Source organism: Odocoileus virginianus, chromosome 3 (assembly GCF_023699985.2).
Source record: "Odocoileus virginianus isolate 20LAN1187 ecotype Illinois chromosome 3, Ovbor_1.2, whole genome shotgun sequence".
Classification (NCBI taxonomy): domain Eukaryota; kingdom Metazoa; phylum Chordata; class Mammalia; order Artiodactyla; family Cervidae; genus Odocoileus; species Odocoileus virginianus.
Window position 1 is genome coordinate 47,950,786 of NC_069676.1, and position 20,581 is coordinate 47,971,366.

The 20,581-nt window shown below is 42.4% G+C and overlaps 1 protein-coding gene across 1 annotated transcript in view; it reads left to right on the top strand.

Moving 5' to 3' along the window:
* The window catches only part of PURA (purine rich element binding protein A), a 70,558-nt gene extending 50,875 nt beyond the window's left edge, over positions 1-19,683 (top strand). The window contains exons 2-3 of the transcript XR_011486866.1: positions 11,581-11,750; positions 16,001-19,683. The gene's annotated coding sequence lies outside the window, so the exon portion shown is untranslated. The remainder of the gene's footprint in view (positions 1-11,580; positions 11,751-16,000) is intronic.
* Positions 19,684-20,581: the final 898 nt, after the last annotated feature.

Here is a 20,581-nt window from a genome sequence, read left to right on the forward strand (position 1 = left end):
CTGGTGGCTCAGACAACAGAGAATCCACCTGCAATGCTGGAGACCTGGGTTTGATCCCTGGGTTGGGAAGTTCCCCTGGAGGAGGGCATGGCAACCCACTCTAGTAATCTTGCCTGGAGAATTCCCGTGGACAGACAGGCCTGGCAGCCTACAGCCCATGTGGTCGCAAAGAGTCAGACATGACTGAGCGACTAAGCACAGTATAGCCTGTGTTTTATTGTAATTTTTTAAAAAATTTTACTGAAGTATTGTTGGTTTAAAATATTGTGTTAATTTCTTCTGTACTGCAAAGTGACTCAGTTATATGTGTATATAGACACACACACACACACACACACACACATATATATATATTCTTTTCCATTATGGTTTGTCACAGGATATTGAATACGGTTTCCTGTGTGATACAATGGGACCTTATTGTTTATCCACCCTATATGTAATAGTTTGCATATGCTAAGCCTCAACTCCCAGTCCATTCCTTTCCCATGCCCACAGGCAATCACATGTCTGTTCTCCCTGTGAGTCTGTTTTTGTTTTGCAGACATGTTGATTTGTGTACTTTAGACTCCACATATAAGTGATACCATATGGTATTTGACTTTCTCTTTCTTACTTTCCTTAGTATGATAATCCTTAGGTCCATCCATGTTGCTGCACCTGGCATTATCTCATTCTTTTTGATGGCTTAGTACTAGTCCATCTCCTCTATCCATTCATCGTCAATGGACATTTAGGCTATTTCCATGTCTTGGCTATTGTAAATAGTGCTGCTATGAACATAGGGGTGCATGTATCTTTTTTTAATTATAGTCTTGTCTGGGTGTATGCCCAGGAGTGGGATTGCTAGATCATATGGCAACTCTATTTTTAGTTTTTTGAGTAACCTCCATACTGTTTTCCATAGTGGCTGCACCAGTTTACATTCCCATCAACAGTGTAGGAGGGCTCCCTTTTCTCCACACCCTCCCCAGCATTTATTATCTGTAGACTTTTTGATGATGGCCATTCTGACTGGTAGTTTTGATTGTAGTTTTGATTTGCGTTTCTCTGATAATTAGCAGTGTTGAACATTTTTTCATGTGCCTGTTGGCCATCTATGTGTCTTCTTTGCAGAAATGTCTATGTAGGTCCTCTGCCCTTTTTTGATTGGGTTGTTTGTTATTTTGATATGGAGCTGTGTAAGCTGTTTGTATGTTTTAGAAACTAAGCCCTTGTCAGTCACATCATTTGCAAATATTTTCCCCCAGTCTGTAGGTTGTCTTTTTGTTTATGGTTTGATTAGGTCCTATTTGGTGTTTTTTTGCTATCGCCTTGGGAGAGTGACCTAAGAAAACATTGGTATGCAGCTCAACTCCAGAAAAATAAATGACCCAATCAAAAAATGGGCCAAAGAACTCAACAGACATTTCTCCAAGGAAGACATACAGATGGCACAAAAACACATGAAAAGATGCTCAACATCACTCATTATCAGAGAAATGCAAATCAAAACCACAATGAGGTACCATTACACGCCAGTCAGGATGGCTGCTATCCAAAAGTCTACAAGCAATAAATGCTGGAGAGGGTGTGGAGAAAAGGGAACCCTCTTACACTGTTGGTGGGAATGCAAATTAGTACAGCCACTATGGAAAACAGTGTGGAGATTTCTTAAAAAGCTGGAAATAAACTGCCATATGACCCAGCAATCCCACTTCTGGGCATACACACCAAGGAAACCAGATCTGAAAGAGACACGTGCACTCCAATGTTCATCGCAGCACTGTTTATAATAGCCAGGACATGGAAGCAACCCAGATGCCCATCAGCAGACGAATGGATGAGGAAGTTGTGGTACATATACACCATGGAATATTACTCAGCCATTAAAAAGAATTCATTTGAATCAGTTCTAATGAGATGGATGAAACTGGAGCCCATTATACAGAGCGAAGTAAGCCAGAAAGATAAAGACCATTACAGTATACTAACACATATATATGGAATTTAGAAAGATGGTAACGATAACCCCATATGCAAAACAGAAAAAGAGACTCAGATGTATAGAACAGACTTGTGGACTCTGGGAGAAGGCGAGGGTGGGATGTTTCGGGAGAACAGCATCGAAACATGAATATTATCTAGGGTGAAACGGATAACCAGCCCAGGTTGGGTGCATGAGACAAGTGCTCGGGCCTGGTGCACTGGGAAGACCCAGAGGGATCGGGTGGAGAGGGAGGGGGGAGGGGGGACCTGGATGGGGAATACATGTAAATCCATGGCTAATTCATTTCAATGTATGACAAAAACCATTGCAATGATGTAAAGTAATTAGCCTTCAACTAATAAAAATAAATGGAAAAAAAAAAAAAAGAAAACATTGGTATGATTTATGTCAGAGGATACTTTGCCTATGTTCTCTTCTGGGATTTTTATGGTGTTATGTCTTATATTTAGATCTTTAGTAGCTTGTGTTTTAATGGTTCTTCTACACATGATAATTCCCTTTTGGAAGGGTATAATTTACACACATTAATTTTTGCCTTTTGAGATTATAGATCTGTGAATTTCAACAAACACAATCATATAATCACCATCACAATCAAAATATAGAATATGCCCCCCCACAACAAATTTTTCTTCTGTTCTTTAGTGATAAGACCTCTCCCCCAAGCCCAGCCACTGGAAACCAGTGATCTGACTTTGTCCTTATAGTTTTGCCTTTTTTTCCAATTGCAGAATGGAATCTTGCAATTTGCAGCCTTGTGCCTGTTTCATTTACTGCAATGCTTTTGAGAGTCATCCATATTGTTGCACATATCAGCAATTCATCCCTTTTCTCCTTCTTTCAACTTTTCACCATAAGATGTTTTCAATACAAATTTAAAAGAATAATAGAGTGAATACCTATAAACGTACCACCTAGTTCAATAATTGTTTGCATTTTGCTGTATTTTAAAGTGACATCTGTAATAGGTATGTATTTGTTGAACCATTTGAAAGTAAGTTGTAGACACCAATAGTTCATTTCTAAAACTTCAACATATATCACCTAAGAATGAGTGATGAGGGACTTACCTGGTGGTTCAGTGACTAAGACTCTGCGTTTCCACTACAGGGGGTGTGGGTTCAATCCCTTGCCAGGGAACTGAGATCCGTGCAAGCCCCAAGGTGTGGCCAAACCACTCCCCCCAAAAAAGAATGAGTACTGGCCATACGTTATCTTACCTAAGAGGGTTGACAATACATTCCCAAATGTCATCTACCCTCCATCATTTGCAAATCTCCCCTATCTCAGAGAAAGCCTTTTATAGTTTTTTTATGCACTTGCTAGATTTTTATTTCTAAACTTTTAGTTTTGAAATAGATATACACTCACAGGATACTGTAAAAATAATAGAGTCTCAGACATCTTATATTGTGCTGCAGTAAAATGTCAAAACTAGGACATTTGCATTGGTACATTACTGTTAATTAGACAACAGACCTTACACCACATGGGTTATGGGATCTTAGTTCCCCAACCAGGGATTGAACCCTCACTCTTGCAATGAAAGCAGCAAAAAGTACTAACTACTGGGAGACTAGGGAATTCCCTAGTTTTAACCAGTTTTTAACCTGCATTCATTTGTGTTTGGGGGAGCTGTGTGTGTAGTTCTGTGCACTTAAATCCAGAGTAGAGATTCCTGTAACTACCACAGCCCTTTGAGATGGATAACTGTTATATCATCATAGAAGAACTCTCTCATGCTCCCTCTTGGTAGTGACACTGCCACCTCATGCCTCCCTGGTCCTTCTCCCTGACCCCTGGCAACCAGTAATCTGATCTCCATTTCTATAGTTTTGTTATTTTAAGAATGTTGTATAAATGAAATCATACAATATGTAACCTTTTGAGATTGAGTTTTTTCACTAAGCATAAGGCTCTTGAGGTTCTTCCTGGTTGTTGGATGTATGATTAGTAGTTCGTTCTTTTTTGTTACTAAGTAGTATTTTTACATGGACTTGCCACATTTTAGCCTTTTACCAGTTGAAGGGCATTTGAATTGTTTCCAGTTTTTTGGTGATTATGAGTTAAGTTACTGTGAACATCTGTGTAACAGGTTTGTGAATATAAGCTTCACTCCACTCCCGTAAATCCCTAAGAATAGGATTGTTGGGTTGCATGATAATTGTAAGTTTATCTTTGTTTATCTTTATGTGAAATGACTGAACTCTTTTGCCAACTGGCTCTGCCACTTTGCATTCCCACCAGCAGTGTATGAGAGCTGCAGTCACCCTGCATTCCTGCCACCACTGGGTATTATCAGTTTTGTTGTTTTAATTTCAGCCATTCTAATACATGTGTCCTGGTAGCCCGCACAACTTTTAAACTGTAAATAAGACTATGCCATGACCCTTCTTAAAACCCCCAGTGGCTTCACACCACACTCAAAATAAAGTTCAGATTCACTTCTGAGGCCTGCCAGACCCTCTCTCCTGGCCTTTGTGCCTTGAGCTCCAGTTGCAGTGACTTCCCTGTTGTTTCTCTAACACCCTAAGCTTCTTCTGGAATGCTCCATGCAGGTGGCTCTGTTTCTCACCCCATTTACTCTCCATCTAATATCAGCTTCTCAGAGGCCTTCCCTGATGGTCCAAAGGAACCTGATCCTGCCACTCAGCCTCACAGTTCTCCTACCCTGTTTTATTTGTCTTCATAGTACTTTGCTTGATAAAATGTTGTATCAGTTACCAGACTGTTTACTGTCTGTCTCCTGTTGGCTTTTTGATGACTGTCTCCAGTGCTTAACACAGGGCTTGGCACAGAGGAGACAATAAATATTTGTTGAATGAATGTGTGTTGGAGACCTCTTGTGATGCTTCTCCCATCCTTCTGGCCCACCTTTTACTCAGCCATTGCCATAGCAACCAGCTTTGAGCAGGTTGGCTTAGCTGCTGCCCACAATTTGTGCCTTCTTGCTTGTATCTGGACTCAAGCATGATGGTCTGGAAGTGTGGGCGAGTTAGCTCTGCTGGGGTAACCCTGGACCCATAGGACTGGTATTGGTGGATGTATGCTTGCTGCTCTGATGCTCAGTAGACAGTACTGAGGTGCCCTCTGTGCTGCTCCACAGTAGGTCCCTGCTGGATTGAGCCCCACAGTGGCCATCAACTCCATAGCACATGTCTTGCTTTCCTTCCTTCCTGTCCCACACCCTACTCCTGTTCCCAGGGTCACATCTAAAATTAACTGCCAAATAAACCCTTACTCTGTTTCCTCTCCCTGCAAGGAGGTAGCAGTGATGGTAAAGAGCCCCGATTCAGTTAGAACAAATATATGGAGTTTACAGTCTAGTGGGAGAGACAAATAATTAAATGAAAAATTCAGTAATTAAAATTTAAGTAACTACAGGTGAAGAGATAGACTTTCCAGCAGATGGTGCTGGAATAATTGAATATCCATATGGAAGTGAATGACTCTCAGTCTCTACTTCACAACATACTTGAGATGGATTGAAGAACTAAATTTTTTAAAAAGAAAACTTTAAAACTTGTAGAAGAAAGCATAAGAAAATTTACATGACCTTGGGATAGGCAGAGATTTCTCAGATCATGGAAAGAACTAATTATAAAAGGGGGAGTGAGTTGGAAGACAGCATTAAGAACATGAAAAGGTAAGTTGCCAACTAGAAGAAGTTATGCAATCATATTTTTGACAAATAATTTATATCTAAAACATATAAAGAAATATAAGTCAATATTAAGAAGATGACCAAAATAAAATATGGGCAAAAGATTTTAACAAATACTTTAAAAAGAAGTGACACAAATTCCATAAACACATGAAAACCTGTCGAATGTCATTAGCTGTTAGGGAAATACAAATGAGATAACACCATACATCTATTGGGATGGCTAAAATTTAAAAGACCAGTAATAAGTGTTGTCAAAGATGTAGAACATCTGAAACTCATAACATGGCAGGAGTGTGAAATGGAAAATCACTTTGGAAAGAAATGTGGCAGTATCTTATAAAGTAAAATATTCACTTACCATATGCCCAGCAATCTCTAATACAGGTATTTAGCTGAAAAAAATGAAATGTATGTCTACACAAAGACTTGTCACAAATTGTCCAAGCAGCTTTATTTATTTATTTAGATAATTAAAAATTGAGATATACTTGATTTATAATGCTGTTTTAGTTTCTGGTATACAGCAAAGGGATTCAGATAGATGTAGATACATTCTTTTTCAGATTCTTTTCCATTATATTTTATTACAAGATATTGACTATAGTTCCCTGTGCTATGCAGTAGCACCTTGTTGTTTATCTGTTTCATATGTAATAGTTTGTATTTGCTAACCCCAAACTCCTTATTTTTCTCTCCCCCACTCCTTTCCCCTTCGGTAACCATAAGTTTGTTTCCTGTGTCTATAAGGCAAAGCAGCATTATTCGTAATAGCCCAAAACTGGAAATGGCCCAGGTGTCCATCAATGAGCAAATAGATATATTTATACAATAGCTTACTACTCAGTAATAAAAAGAAATAGATGCTGATAACTGCTGCAACACGAATGGACCTCCAGAACATTATGCTAAGTGAAAGAAGCCAGGCAGGAGAGTACATGCTGGTGGATAACATTTACACTGTTCTTTCTAGGGGGTGCCACCTCTGCCCAGCTTATGGGATCTCAGTTCCCTGACCAGGGATTGAACCAGGGTCACAGGAGTGAAAGTGCTGAATTCTAACCACTAGACTACCAGAGAACCCTCTGGATGATTACATTTAAATGCAGTTCTAGAACAAGCAACATGAAGCTATGGGAATAGAAAGCAGAGCAGAGATTGACTGGGGCTGGCCCTGGGGAGGGGGCGTACTGACTAGAAGGGGGAATCAGGAAAATTATACAGATTATGGAAATATGCTACATCTTGAGTAGAGTGGTAAATATTTGGGTATTTGTCAAAACTCACATAACTGTATACCTTAAACTTGTGCATTTTATCATATGCAAATTGTACTCCAATAGGGCTGATTTTTAAAATGAATTAACTATAGCTTATGGTAAGTGCTATGAAGGAAAGAAACTATAGTGTGTAAGAGACAATGGAGGGAGGGAAGATTTCCTTTGATTGGTTGGCCAAGTGATTTTTTTTTTTTTTTTCAAGTGATTCTTGAGGAGGTGACATTTGAGAGGAGATCTGGATGTCAAGGGGCTTCCCAGGTGGCACTAGTGGTAAAGAACCTGCCTGCCGATGCAGGAGACATAAGAGAGGTGGGTTCAATCCATCAGTTGGGAAGATCTCCTGGAGGAGGGCATGGCAATCCACTCTAGTATTCTTGCCTGGAGAATCCCCATGGACAGAGAAGTCTGCTGGGTTACAGTCCATGGGGTCGCAAAGAGTTGGACACGACTAAAGAGACTGAACACTCAAGAGAGACAGCCATAAAAGATCTAGGGGAGGCCATTCCAGAAAAAGGTCACTTTAAGAACAATGACCCAGAACAGGAAGCAGTCTGGTAATCTTGGAAACAGTTCAAAGGCCACAGTGACAGGGTGAAGTGGGTAGGGCAGAGTGATAGGAGTCAGGGTGAAGACGTGGGTGTGAGCCAGATCATACTGGACATTATCAACCCTGATAAAGGTTTGGAATTTGAAATTAATAAGATGGAGATCCCTCATGGCAGAGGGGCAGAAACACACAAGCAAATAAAGGCAATACAGAGTCATGGGTGATATTTTGAGGGCATGTACAGGGAAAGAGGAGGGAGTAGTCAGTACTACCTGAGAACATCTGGGAAGGTGACAGATGTTTGTTTGCAACCTCTCACCAGAGGAGGTGACATTTCAGCTCAGACTTGAAGAGTAGCAAAGAAGAGTGTTCCAGTGAAGGGTGCTGTGTCTGTAGTAGCCCAGAGGCAAGCAGCTCCATGGAAAATTCAAAGATCTGGGCATCAGATAAGTCCAGCTAGAATTTTCCCTCTAGGGGAGTGGCCAGAGAGATGAGGCTGAGGAGAAAGGCTTTTAACTGCCTCATAGACTGGATCCTGCAGGATGGGAAACCCCTGGAGAATTTTAAATACGGGAATATTAGAGTCAGGTGTCCATTCCAGATCAAGACCTCCAGATTAGACAGGTGGGGAACAAGACCACTGGTTCTGGTGTGAAATTAAGGGGAAGGCCTGAACAGGTCTGGGGAGTGAAAATGGGGGAGGGGAGAAGGGCCAAACTCTGCTATGAGGTAATGGGGACGATCCCAGATTCAGGGGACTTCAGGTTTGTAGCTTGAAGGCCTGGCTTCCCTGCAGGACGATGGCCCAGTTAAGGACACATGAGGAGAGACAGGTTGAGGAAAACATCTGCCGAGTTTGAGGGACCAGAGGGCCATAAATGCTAACTTTTATAGGCTCTGCTCCCTCAGAGGGTTTGTTACTTGAAGACTCCTAGACTCTGGCCCTAGTGATTCAGAAGCAGTAGGTCTTCCATGGACTGTAGCGTGCCAGGCTGCTCTGTCCATGGGATTTCCCAGGCAAGAATAATGAAGTGAGTTGCTGTTTCCTTCTCCAGGGGATCTTCCTGACCCAGGGATCGAACCTGCATCTCCTGCTTGGCAGGCTGATTCTCTACTACTGAGCCACCAGGGAATCCCAGAACAGGCTCGTCCAGGACACTTTAGGAGAGTGCTCTCCAATAGAAATATAATGAAAATCACACATGCAATTTTAATTAAAAGTAAAAAGCTCAGGTGAAATGAATTTCAACAATTTTTTTTCACCTATGTCCAAATATTATGTTCATATTGTCAATAAAAATTTAAAAATTTTTTTTAATTAAAATACGGAAAAAAAAAGAAGAAGCAATGGGTCTAGCCTGGAGCTGAGGAAGCTGCATGTGGCCACAGTGCCCCTCCCTCTGATGCAGGTGGACTCCACACCCACGGAACTTCGAGTTTGGCCTCTCCAGGGAGGGGCCTGGAGCAGGAGGTAGACAGGCTTACTCTCCTCTGGCCTGTGGCCAAGGCAGCCCAGAAATTCAGGTAAAGGTGACACTAAAATAAGGCTCCAGGTGTAGTTGGTACCAAGGTCTCCCCTGCAGCAGCTGAAGAATTGCACTAGAGGTAAACCACAAGGTCCTACTCTACAGCACAGGGATTCAATATCCTGTGATAAACTATAATGAAAAAGAATGTGAAAAAAGAATATATAATGAGTCAATTTGCTATACAGAAGAAATGAAACATAACATTGTAAACCGTGTAACTATGTGCTATGCATGCTATGCTACGGTGCATCAGTTGTGTCTGACTCTTTGCAACCCTATGGACTGTAACCTGCCAGGTTCCTTTGTCCATGGGATTCTGGAGTGAGTTGCCATGCCCTCCTCCAGGGGATCTTCCCAACCCAGGGATTGAACCTGTCTCACATCTCCTGCGTTGGCAAGTGAGTTCTTTACCACTCGTGCCTCCTGGAAAACCCAAATTAACTATACTTCAATAAAATTTTTTTAAAAAAAGAACTGCACTAGAATGACACTGGTCATCATGTATAATTCCTAATCACCTAACCAAGGAGTCACAGAAAAATTAGTGGTGGGGCCAAGGTGAAGCAGATGCCTTTTAATTTGTACCCTCTCCTAGGGTGTGGATGCTGGGGGCCAATGGTGGGGATACATGGAGGCTCCCGTGACCTGGAGAACGTGTTCTGTGCAGAGAACAGCTTCTACTGCACACACCATTTAACCCTTGCGACAGCCCTGTGTGTCTGGGCCTATTATTATTTCCACTCCACAGATGAGGAAATTGAGGCCCGAAAAGATTTAATAAATGGTTCTGGGTTCCAAAACAAGGATATAGGGGAACCAGGGCTAGAATGCAGGTCTTTGGACACTCATAGAACTGCCCTGCCTCCCTGAGTGGGAGAAGTCACTTCTCTTAAATGATCTTTCAAGTAAGGAAGGGGGTAGTTTTCCTTCTCCTATCCCTTTCAGAAACTGTCTAAGTCCTTACTATGTGTGTTTTCCAAAAACAAAATCAAGGCTTCCAGGGCCCAGGAGAGCTAGGATTTAGAGACTTGCAGTACAAACTGAGTTGTAGGGCCCCAGCCAGGAACAACTGCCTGATCTTCTAAGAATCTCACAGCAGTGCCACATGCCTCGGCTTTATCCAGGCAACAGAAGGAGGTGGTGGAGGTGGCGGTGGCAGCAGCAGCCTCAGCAGCAGCAGCAAATCTGTCCCCAGTGCACGACAGCACTGTTGTGCTATGATGGAATACATGTGGCATATGTCTGCAGAGTTACTATCTTGAGAACGGATAGAAAGGGGATTTTTCATGTGCCAGATCTTACTTTCCTTTTTGAAACAATCCTTGTAGTAAACAGAGGTTTTCTGATCTTGTGAAGATCCAGGAGATAAGAATTCCTTTACACATTTTAAGCAAAACTATTGTCTTGTAGAGTCTCAGCCTATCAGTGGTGCAAATGTTTTTTTAAAATGTGGAAGCTCTCCTCTCCCTCCCTCCAAAGGCCAGGACAGGAAGAGGCACTGCCACCAACAGGTGACCAGCCTTGTTCTGGTCTCAGACCACCCCAGTGGTGAGACCACCATCTGTCCTGTGACTGCCAGTCGCTGGCAAAAGGGGTGGGTAAAAGGAAAGGCTTGCTGAGAGCGGGAGTCCTGGGGCAGGGGGAGACAAGGAAGTACCAGGAAGCAAGCAGAATGTAATTTTTCAGAGGAGAATTATTTTGAACTGCGTCTTGTGCACTGACAGCATAATCATCATTATTAGGGCCTCAGATGTAACATGGAGCCCGCCCTGAAGTTAAATTTTCCTTTTCAGATAAGCATGGCCTGTCAACCCAGCCCAAGATGGCTCACTGCAACCTCCTCCATGCTAGTGGGTAGGAACGTTCCAGCTGTTCCTTCATTGTTAACTTTCATTAAGGACTTTGCTTTACTGGTAAACAGGGGCACCTGTTTACCTTAGCCTTATCAAATCAACTTGACAACTACTTCGTGCAAGCCCCAAGAGCTGTATTTTTCTACTCACTTTTCATTTTGGGGTGCTTTCTCATAGAGGGGCAGACCTGTGGCCTGAATAATGCTCAGACAGATTTTGTTTAGCTTTCACCATTCTTTAAAAACTGGTTTTCATGTCAAAATTCTGTTTGCTAGCTTCTCTTGAAAAAAATCACAAGACTTTGCCACACTGGGCCAGCTCCCCTGTGCCAAGTGACTAGATAGTGGCTCCCTTTGCACGGAGCTTGTTCTCCAGTTTGCCATAATCCCACCACTTCGCATCATCTTCTTTCCACACTTGAAGAAAGGGTACAAATTAAAAGGCAGATATGAAGGGATTTTCCTGTGGTCCAGTGGTTAAGACTCTGCGCTTCTAATGCAAAGGGCTCAGGTTCAATCCCTGGTAGGGAACTAAGATCTCACATACCACATGGCATGGTCAAAAATAAATAAATAAATGATACAACTGTAAAAAATAAACTAATTTTTAAAAAGGCAGAAATGGAGACATGAGTTTCAATCTTGGCTCCACCCCTTACTTCCTAGGGCCTCTTAAACAGGTGTGTGCATCTCTCTGAATTCTGTTTTTAATCCCTAGGAAGAAGAGAATAATGAGAAAACGTACGCAGAGCACTGGCCAAAAGCCTTGCCTTAGAGGAAGCACTCACAAAAAATTTGTCCTGCATGTTTACTGATGATTGTGACAATCCCTGTCAGTGACACAGAGGAGACCCAAAGCTGTATATGAATGGACACAACTACTAAAACGTAAGTTTGATATAAGCAAGGATTTTGAAAATTTTGTTTTGCTTATTCCTATATCCCCAGAGCTTAGAACAGCCCCTGGCATGTGGTTGGTACTTAATACATGTGCTGAATGAATATGTGGATTTAGTGTTTTCCCTGAGCTCATATTCTTCATATGTCAAGTGCTAAATCATCATTTGTTATTGTTTAGTTGCTAAGTCATGTCCAACTCTTGGTGACCCCATGGACTGCAGCATGCCAGGCTTCCCTGTCCTTCACTATCTCTCTTGGAGTTTGCTCAAACTCATGTCCATTGATTCAGTGATGCCATCAAACCATCTGTAGCTCCCTTCTTCATGAATCATTGGTTCATTGTATAAATATAAATGTAGATAGACATATAGGCTGAGTATCTCAAATTTATAGGTGCTGATTTTTCCCCCCTTATTTTAAAAATATCAGAAATCAGGGAGATTCTTAAGAGTTGATGAAAACTTCATACTCAGTTGAGTCACAGCCTATGAGAAAAATGTGTTTTCCTCCAGGGCTGGGTTTCTAAGATCACTATCTAAATGCCAGGCCACTTCAGGAATCAGTGCTTCGAAAAGTCACAGTTAAAATTGCATGCCTTTATATGGTGCTTCTTGAGAACTCAAGGTGCTGTACAAACACATTTAAAGCATGAAGTACTCTCTGAAGCACTTTCCTCAGAAGTAATCCTTCCAGAGAAGAGAGTGCACTTAGATAAAACCAGTGGTGGGTTCTAGACCATAATCTCAACAAGGCTTAACCTCTCAGTGCTGGAGTTTGCCCCCCAGTGGATGCAATTTTCCTGGAAATACTGGAGAAGGTAAGTTGGCTCCCAAGTAGAGTCAAAGCTATCCTTCTAATAATACTGGAATTTCATATTATTAAATACATGTGCCTACAAGACTTTTCAATAAGCTTGTGGTTTTGGTATCAGTGGCCTGTAGGGGTCAGCTGTGTTTTTTGTTTGCTAGGCATCTGTTCTTCCTAGTTCTGGTAACTAAACTTCAATTTTCCTGGGGAAGCTGTTCTTTCCACACTTTCAAATGTGGTGTTTGAGAGATGGCTAGCCTTACTCCCAGTTCCAGATGACAGCATGAACTAGCCAAGATGCCACATCCCCTGGCCACAACCACACATTCAGAGAGAAGCAATTTACCCCAAGCTGATGCAAACAGTAAGACTCCAACCTGGATCTTTTCTTAGTAAAAAGTTCTCTGGGAAAGAGAAAGCCTTTTTTCTGTTTTGAGAGTGTGCTTTTAACACTCTCAGAGGGGCTGCACTCTCAGAGAATGCACAGAAAAGAGAGCCCAGAGATAGAGCAAGAGAGGAGGTTCCCGGTGATACTGCCTGAGTGCCTGAATCCGGCTATGCCTGAAGTTCAGATTTGCCTCTGGACTTCTGGTTTCAAGAGCCAATAAATTTTCTCTCTCTCTTAAACTGACTTGAAGAGCATTTTAGTTCCTTGCAATGGAGACAATCCTGACTAGCAAATTGGAATCTGAAAATGTAAATCAGGAAAGAGATGAGTAAAACTGAAACTCATTGCTCAGGTGAAACCCCAAACCTTGAAGCATGACCGAAAGCAAACTGACACCTTCCTCCTTCACGTGGACCTCAAATTCCGTGACAATCAGGCAGACCAATGAGCTAGCAGACAGAAGTGAAACTTTTTCCCCCTTTCTTTAATATCCTCAAACATGAAAAGAATCTGATTTGTTTTTTTCCTGGTTTTTGTGTATGTGCTGGCCACATTCACTGGCTTTCCTTTCACATGTGTTCATTTGTCTGTTTCCATGGGAGGAAAGCCAGAGGCCAACTCTTAGTGGATTTCCCAGTGCTTTAAAACTCTGTTCTGAGGGGAGTTAGTTCCACAGTGTTTGCCACTGAGCCTGTGAGCTCCAAAAAGACATTATTTGAAAGAGATGTTCATTTTAATAGGGTTTCTGTGCACCTCTACCTGCCAGACTCCAATTACCACACACATGTGAGCAAAAGACAGCCCTTCTCCTCTCCAGAAGGGGTGGTTTCTAGTCCTTGGTCAGCCCTTCCTTAGCTCTTGGGGCTGCACTTTTGCCCCTACTCTCCCTTCTGACCATGTTGGATGCTGCTTCCAAACAATTCTTTACAAAACACTACATCCTCCAAAAGGAGGGGATATATGTACATATAGCTGATCCACTTTGCTATACAGTAGAAACTAATACAACATTGTAAAGCAACTACACTCCAATAGAAATTTAAAAGTAAATAAAAATCTAGTCTAAAAAAACAAACATGAAAACATTGCCTCCCATTCCCATTTTCCATTCTGAGGAGCTTCAGTAGATTCCTATAGTTTTTGTAGTGAATCCACACTCTTGTCCTCATGTCTTAATAAAACCAATACCAATAATAAAGAAAAGTGAACAGTTAGGAGCACCTCAGTTCAGTTCAGTTCACTCAGTCATGTCCGACTCTTTGTGACCCCATGGACTGCAGCACGCCAGGCCTCCCTGTCCATCACCAACTCCCAGAGTTTAACCAAACTCATGTCCATTGAGTCAGTGATGCCATTCGACCATCTCATCCTCTGTCATCCCCTTCTCCTCCTGCCTTCAATCTTTCCCAGCATCAGGGTCTTTTCAAATGAGCCAGCTGTTCACATCAGGTGGCCAAAATATTGGAGTTTCAGCTTCAACATCAGTCCTTCCAGTGAACATTCAGGACTGATGTCCTTTAGGATGGACTGACTGGATCTTCTTGCAATCCAAGGGACTCTGAAGACTCTTCTCCAACACCACAGTTCAAAAGCATCTTTTCCAGTAGGAGCACATACTAGGTGCCAAGCTCCATGTCTAGGTTTCATACACATTATCTTAGTCAATCTTTAAAATAACACTGTAGATACACTGTGGGTAGGGATGGGGGTGGGGAAAAAAATCTATAAAGTAGATAGCAACGTAATCCATGTTATTTTTGTCCGAATGAGGAAACTAACACAGAAAAAGGTTAAATAACTTTCTCATGGACATGTGGCCAATAAGTGATAGAGTTCGAATGCAACCCTGTCACCCTGGCTCCAGACCCTGTGTTGCTACCAGAAGATTCTGCTGTTTCAAAAGCTCCTCTTACAGTCTGCCCTGTCCCTACCTTGTTTCCCACAACTCTCCAGTTTCCACCGCCGACCTAGGCTGGTCTTATGCCTGTGCCCACCATTCTCTAATGGTGGCCTTTGCTTATTTGTTCAATCTTTCAGTCATTCATATATTCACTCAGCGAATATTTACTAAGCCCCTGTCCCAGGTGTTCATGTCATCTGGATGACATGACCAAGAAAGCTCTTTTCTCTCACCACTTCTCCAAATCTTGCCTTTCAGGCTGTGTTCAGACCCTCTTTTTCATACATTCCACCTCAGCCAATGCAGCCAGCATGGCGTCCCTCTTCGTGAATGCTGAGGGCAGAGAAGCGCATGACATAGTTTACCTTCAGTTTCACAGGGCCTTTGTGAGCTCTCATACTGTCCAACTGTCCTGTCAGGAGTCTGAAGTCTGGAGGACCAAGTCAGAGAACTTGCTCCTTTCATATCCATCACGGTGTAGTGTGTATATTAGACATCCAAGAAACATTCTTTCATCCAGTTGGTGAGTGAATAAATGGGGAAATGTAAATAGAGTGATTTTTTAAAAATATTTATGTATTTGGATGCATCAGGTCTTAGTTGCAGCATGCAGGATCTTCATTGCACCATCTGGCATCTTTTGTTACAGTGCGTAGACTCTCTCTAGTAGTGGTATGCGGGCTCCCATGGGCTCAGTAGTTGTGGCACGGGCTAAGTTGCCCCATGGCATATGGGCTGTTAGTTCCCTGACCAAGGATTGAATCTACATCCTGATCATTGCAAGGCCACCAGGGAAGTCCCCCAAATACAATGAGTTTGAAAATGGCCTTCTGAAAACCTGAATCTGTGTCTTTCCTTTGACCTAGAATTCACCTCGAGTTAATGACAGTCTCACAAGGTGGGTATTATACCCATTTTACAGATAAGACTGAGGCTCAAGGAATGTGGATAACTTGTCTGATTTCACAAAATGGATAAATCACAGAGCATATGTTCCCCACCCCTGCATTATGCTGCCTCCGCAATCTTTGGATGGTTTTCCTGAGCTCACAAAGAAAATCCATTGCCATTTCTATGGCTAATCCATTCACAAAAATTTGTGTTGTCAGGACCTTTCACATGGGCATTTTTCTTTATTTTCAGGAAAGAAAATTTGAAGAAACTCCAGCAACTTCTACATCTGGCTGACTACTCACTTCTGGGATTGGAGGTCAAATCCTAGAAATGGCCACTCTCCTTGGCCATGTCTCAGTTCTAGATTGCTGCCAAGTAATATTCCTTGAGTTTGTATTCATATGATAGCACTCCTTCCTCAAGGGGGTGGTGGGAATGAGGGTGGGGAACATTCTATTTTTCCTCTGATGGTTATCTCTGTCACACCCAAGTTCAGTTCAGTTCAGTCACTCAGTCATGTCTGACTCTTTGCGACCCCATGGACTGCAGCACACCAGGCCTCCCTGTCCATCATCAACTCCTAGAATTTATTCAAATTCATGTCCATTGAATCGGTGATGCCATCCAACCATCTCACGCTCTGTCGTCCCCTTCTCCTCCTGTCTTCAATCTTTCCCAGCATCAGAGTCTTTACAAATGAGTTAGTTCTTTGCATCAGGTGGCCAAAGGATTGGAGTTTCAGCTCCAGCATCAGTCCTTCCAATGAATATTCAGGACTGATTTCCTTTAGGATGGATTGGTTGGATCTCCTTGCAGTCCAAGGGACTCTCAAGAGTCTTCTCCAACACCACAGTTCAAAAGCATCAATTCTTCTGCACTCAGCTTTCTTTATAGTCCAACTCTCACATCTATACATGACTACTGGAAAAACCATGGCTTTGGCTAGACGGATCTTTGTTGGCAAAGTAATGTCTCTGCTTTTTAATATGCTGTCTAGGTTGGCCATAACTTTTCTTCCAAGAGGCAAGCATCTTTTAATTTCATAACTGCAGTCAACCATCTGCAGTGATTTTGGAGCCCCCCAAAATAGTCTGTCACTGTTTCCACTGTTTCCCCATCTATTTGCCATGTGATGATGGGACCAGGTGCCATGACCTTAGTTTTTTGAATGTTGAGTTTTAAGCCAACTTTTTCACTCTCCTCTTTCACTTTCATCAAGAGGCTCTTTAGTTCTTCTTCACTTTCTGCCATAAGGGTGGTGTCATCTGCATATCTGAGGTTATTGAATTTCTCCCAGAAATCTTGATTCCAGCTTGTGCGTCATCCAGTCCAGCATTTCTCATGATATACTCTGCATATAAGTTAAATAAACAGTGACATTATACAGCCTTGACATATTCCTTTCCCAATTTGGAACCAGTCTGTTGTTCCATGTCCAATTCTAACTGTTGCTTCTTGACCTGCATACAGATTTCTCAGGAGGCAGGTAAGGTGGTCTGGTATTCCCATCTCTTTAATAATATTCCACAGTTTGTGGTGATCCACACAGTCAAAGGCTTTGGCATAGTCAATGAAGCAGAAGTAGATGTTTTTCTGGAACTCTCTTGCTTTTTCTATGATCTAGTGAATGGTGGCAATTTGATCTCTGGTTCCTCTGCCTTTTCTAAATCCAGCTTGAACATCTGGAAGTTCTCAGTTCATGTACTGTTGAAACCTAGCTTGGAAAATTTTGAGCATTACTTTGCTAGCATGTGAGATGACTGAAATTGTACAGTAATCTGAATGTTCTTTGGCATTGCCTTTCTTTGGGATTGAAATGAAAACTGACCTTTTGCAGTCCTGTGGCCACTGCTGAGTTTTCCAAATTTGCTGGCATATTGAGGTATAGCACTTTCACAGCAATCTTTTAGGATTTGAAATAGCTCAACTGGATTGCCATCACCTCCACTAGCTTTGTTCGTAGTGATGCTTCCTAAGGCCCACTTGCCTTCTCATTCCAGGATGTCTAGCTCTAAGTGAGTGATCACACCACTGTGATTAGCTAGGTCATGAAGATCTTTTTTTAATAGTTCTTCTGTGTATTCTTGCCACCTCTCCTTAATGTCATCTGCTTCTGTTAGGGCCATACCGTCTCTGTCCTTTATTGTGCCCATCTTTGCATGAAATGTTCCCTTGGTATCTCGAATATTCTTGAAGAGATCTCTAGTCTTTCCCATTCTGTTGTTTTCCTCTATTTCTTTGCACTGATCACTGAGGAAGGCTTTCTTATCTCTCCTTGCTATTCTTTGGAACTCTGCATTCAAATGGTTATATCTTTTCTTTTCTCCTTTGCCTTTTGCTTCTCTTCTATTCACAGCTTTTTAAGGCCTCTCAGACAACCATTTTGCCTTTTTGCATTTCTTTTTCTTGGGGATGGTCTTGATCATTGCCTCCTGTACAATGTCACGAAGCTCTGTCCAAAGCTCTTCAGGCACTCTGTCTATCAGATCTAATCCCTTGAATCTATTTGTCACTTCCACTGTATAATCATAAGGGATCTGGTTTAGGTCATACCTGAATGGTCTAGTGGTTTTTCCATACTTTCTTCAATTTAAGTCTGAATTTGGCAATAAGGAGTTTATGATCCAAGCCACAGTCAGCTCCCAGTCTTGTTTTTGCTGACTGTATGGAGATGGCAAGAGTGAATATCAACATTTTAGGAATCTGCAAACTAAAATGGACTGAAATGGGTAAATTTAACTAAGATGACCATTATATCTACTACTGTGGGCAAGAATCCCTTAGAAGAAATGGAATAACCATCATAGTCAACAAAAGAGTCAAGTACAACAAATGCAGTACTTGGATGCAATCTCAAAAACGACAAAATTATCTCTGTTCGTTTCCAAGGCAAACCATTCAATATCACAGTAATCCAAGTCTATGCCTTGACCAGTAATGCTGAAGAGGCTGAAGTTGAATGCTTCTGTGAAGACCTACAAGACCATCTAGAACTAACACCCAAAAAAAGATGTCCTTTTCATTATAGGGGACTGGAATGCAAAAGTTGGAAGCCAAGAAATACCTGGAGTAACAGGCAAATTTGGCCTTGGAGTATAGAATGAAGCAAGGCAAAGGCTAACAGAGCTTTGCCAAGAGAATGCACTGGTTATAGAAAACACCCTCTTCCAACAACACAAGAGAAGACTCTATACATGGACATCACCAGATGGTCAATACCGGAATCAAATTGATTATATTCTTTGTAGCCAAAGATGGAGAAGCTCTATAGAGCCAGCAAAAACAAGACTGGGAGCTGACTGTGGCTCAGATCATGAACTCCTTATTGCCATCACCCCTAAACAACTCAGTAAAATGGGAGTGGCCAAGGACCTTACTGAAAACACCATTCTTCTCCCACGGCATGGCCCTATATGTCCAGCTGCCCTGTCTTCCAAGGCAGTTAGTCCTGCCCCCACCCTCATCTCACCATGTTCTGCCCACATTACAGCCTCAGAGGCTCTGAGCTTTCCCGTAGGGCCTCCATCATGTTCTTCTCACTGCTCCTCCTTCCTTGCAGTCCTCATTTTTGTAATCTCCCTTTCCTCATGCTGTTAGCACACCCTTCCTTTCAGTAGTCCCTCCCCAAACCACTGCTCCTCCTCCTTTCTCTAGATCCCTTCTCCATTCTCTCCGCTCCCAGATTTCTCCCCTCTACTGCATCCCTCAAACCTCATTCCAACCCAGCTCTTCCCCCACGCATCCCTAACCTGCACTTGGAGCTCCCCTCCTCAGACCAACCAGCCACCCCAGGTCTGGCTGCCCCTGCCCTGCTCCCACCATCTTCCTGCCTCCTAATTTCTGCCCTTTGGAACCTGGGCTCATGTTTTAAATCTCTCTCCTTTTAGTACAATTTTGTCTGGAGTCATGATTCTTCTCTTTCCCAGCTGTCTCCCCCCCCGCCCCGCCCATTTATATGCTAGTTTCTTTTTAAAATGTATAAAAATAAACAAGTGTCACTTGAAACAAAACTATTAAGTAAACAGTACAGGTGGTACTTGGATATGAGATGCACCACTCATAAACTTTTAATCTTCAAGGATTGTGCTTTAAGCACCCATTGCCAGGCAAAGATGCTCACTAGAAGTTATTTATAAAATAACTTTCTGGTTTAAAATCCCATACTCTAAGAGGGAAGGACAACATACATAAAACTTCCATAGTGGTGCAGGGAGTAGGAGAGTAAAACTTAAATGGAACTCAAAAAGAAGTAAAGGGATAGAATAAGCAGTGGATCTCAAACCAGGACCTCCACAGGATCTTACATTTTCATTTTGAAACTGACGGTCTATGTCTAGTGACTGGAAAGTCACAGAGATGTAGGCATACCATCATAGTGAGCTAGGGGAGGAAACTGAAGGGAAAATCAATTTCTAAACTGAAAACAAATCGGACTTCAACTAGGACTTTCAGGCTTCTGCTAAACTTTGCTCTGGGAGTGTTTCAATGCTTTCTCTTTCTGTTGGCAGAGGAGGGCTGCAGGACAGGAGGACTGGGCTGGGCTACAGCCTGTTCTTCATCCTGAGTGAATGAAGTCTTATTATATTCTCCAGCAAAGGCTGCACTACTTGTTGTGAGGCTTATGGGTAAAGTTGCCAGAGAGCAATCCAGTTATCAGCCTCAGCCCTAGTCCTCTCATGTACAGTTCTCGAAGCAAACCCTCGAACCTAGTTGGCTCTAGAAGGAGAAGCAGCCCACAAGCGAAGCCTGCAGCACGCCTTGCACTGAATCCCTTACGGGTTCGGCGAGGACACAGGCCCTGACGCCAGGCACCTGCCCTGACGGCGAGGG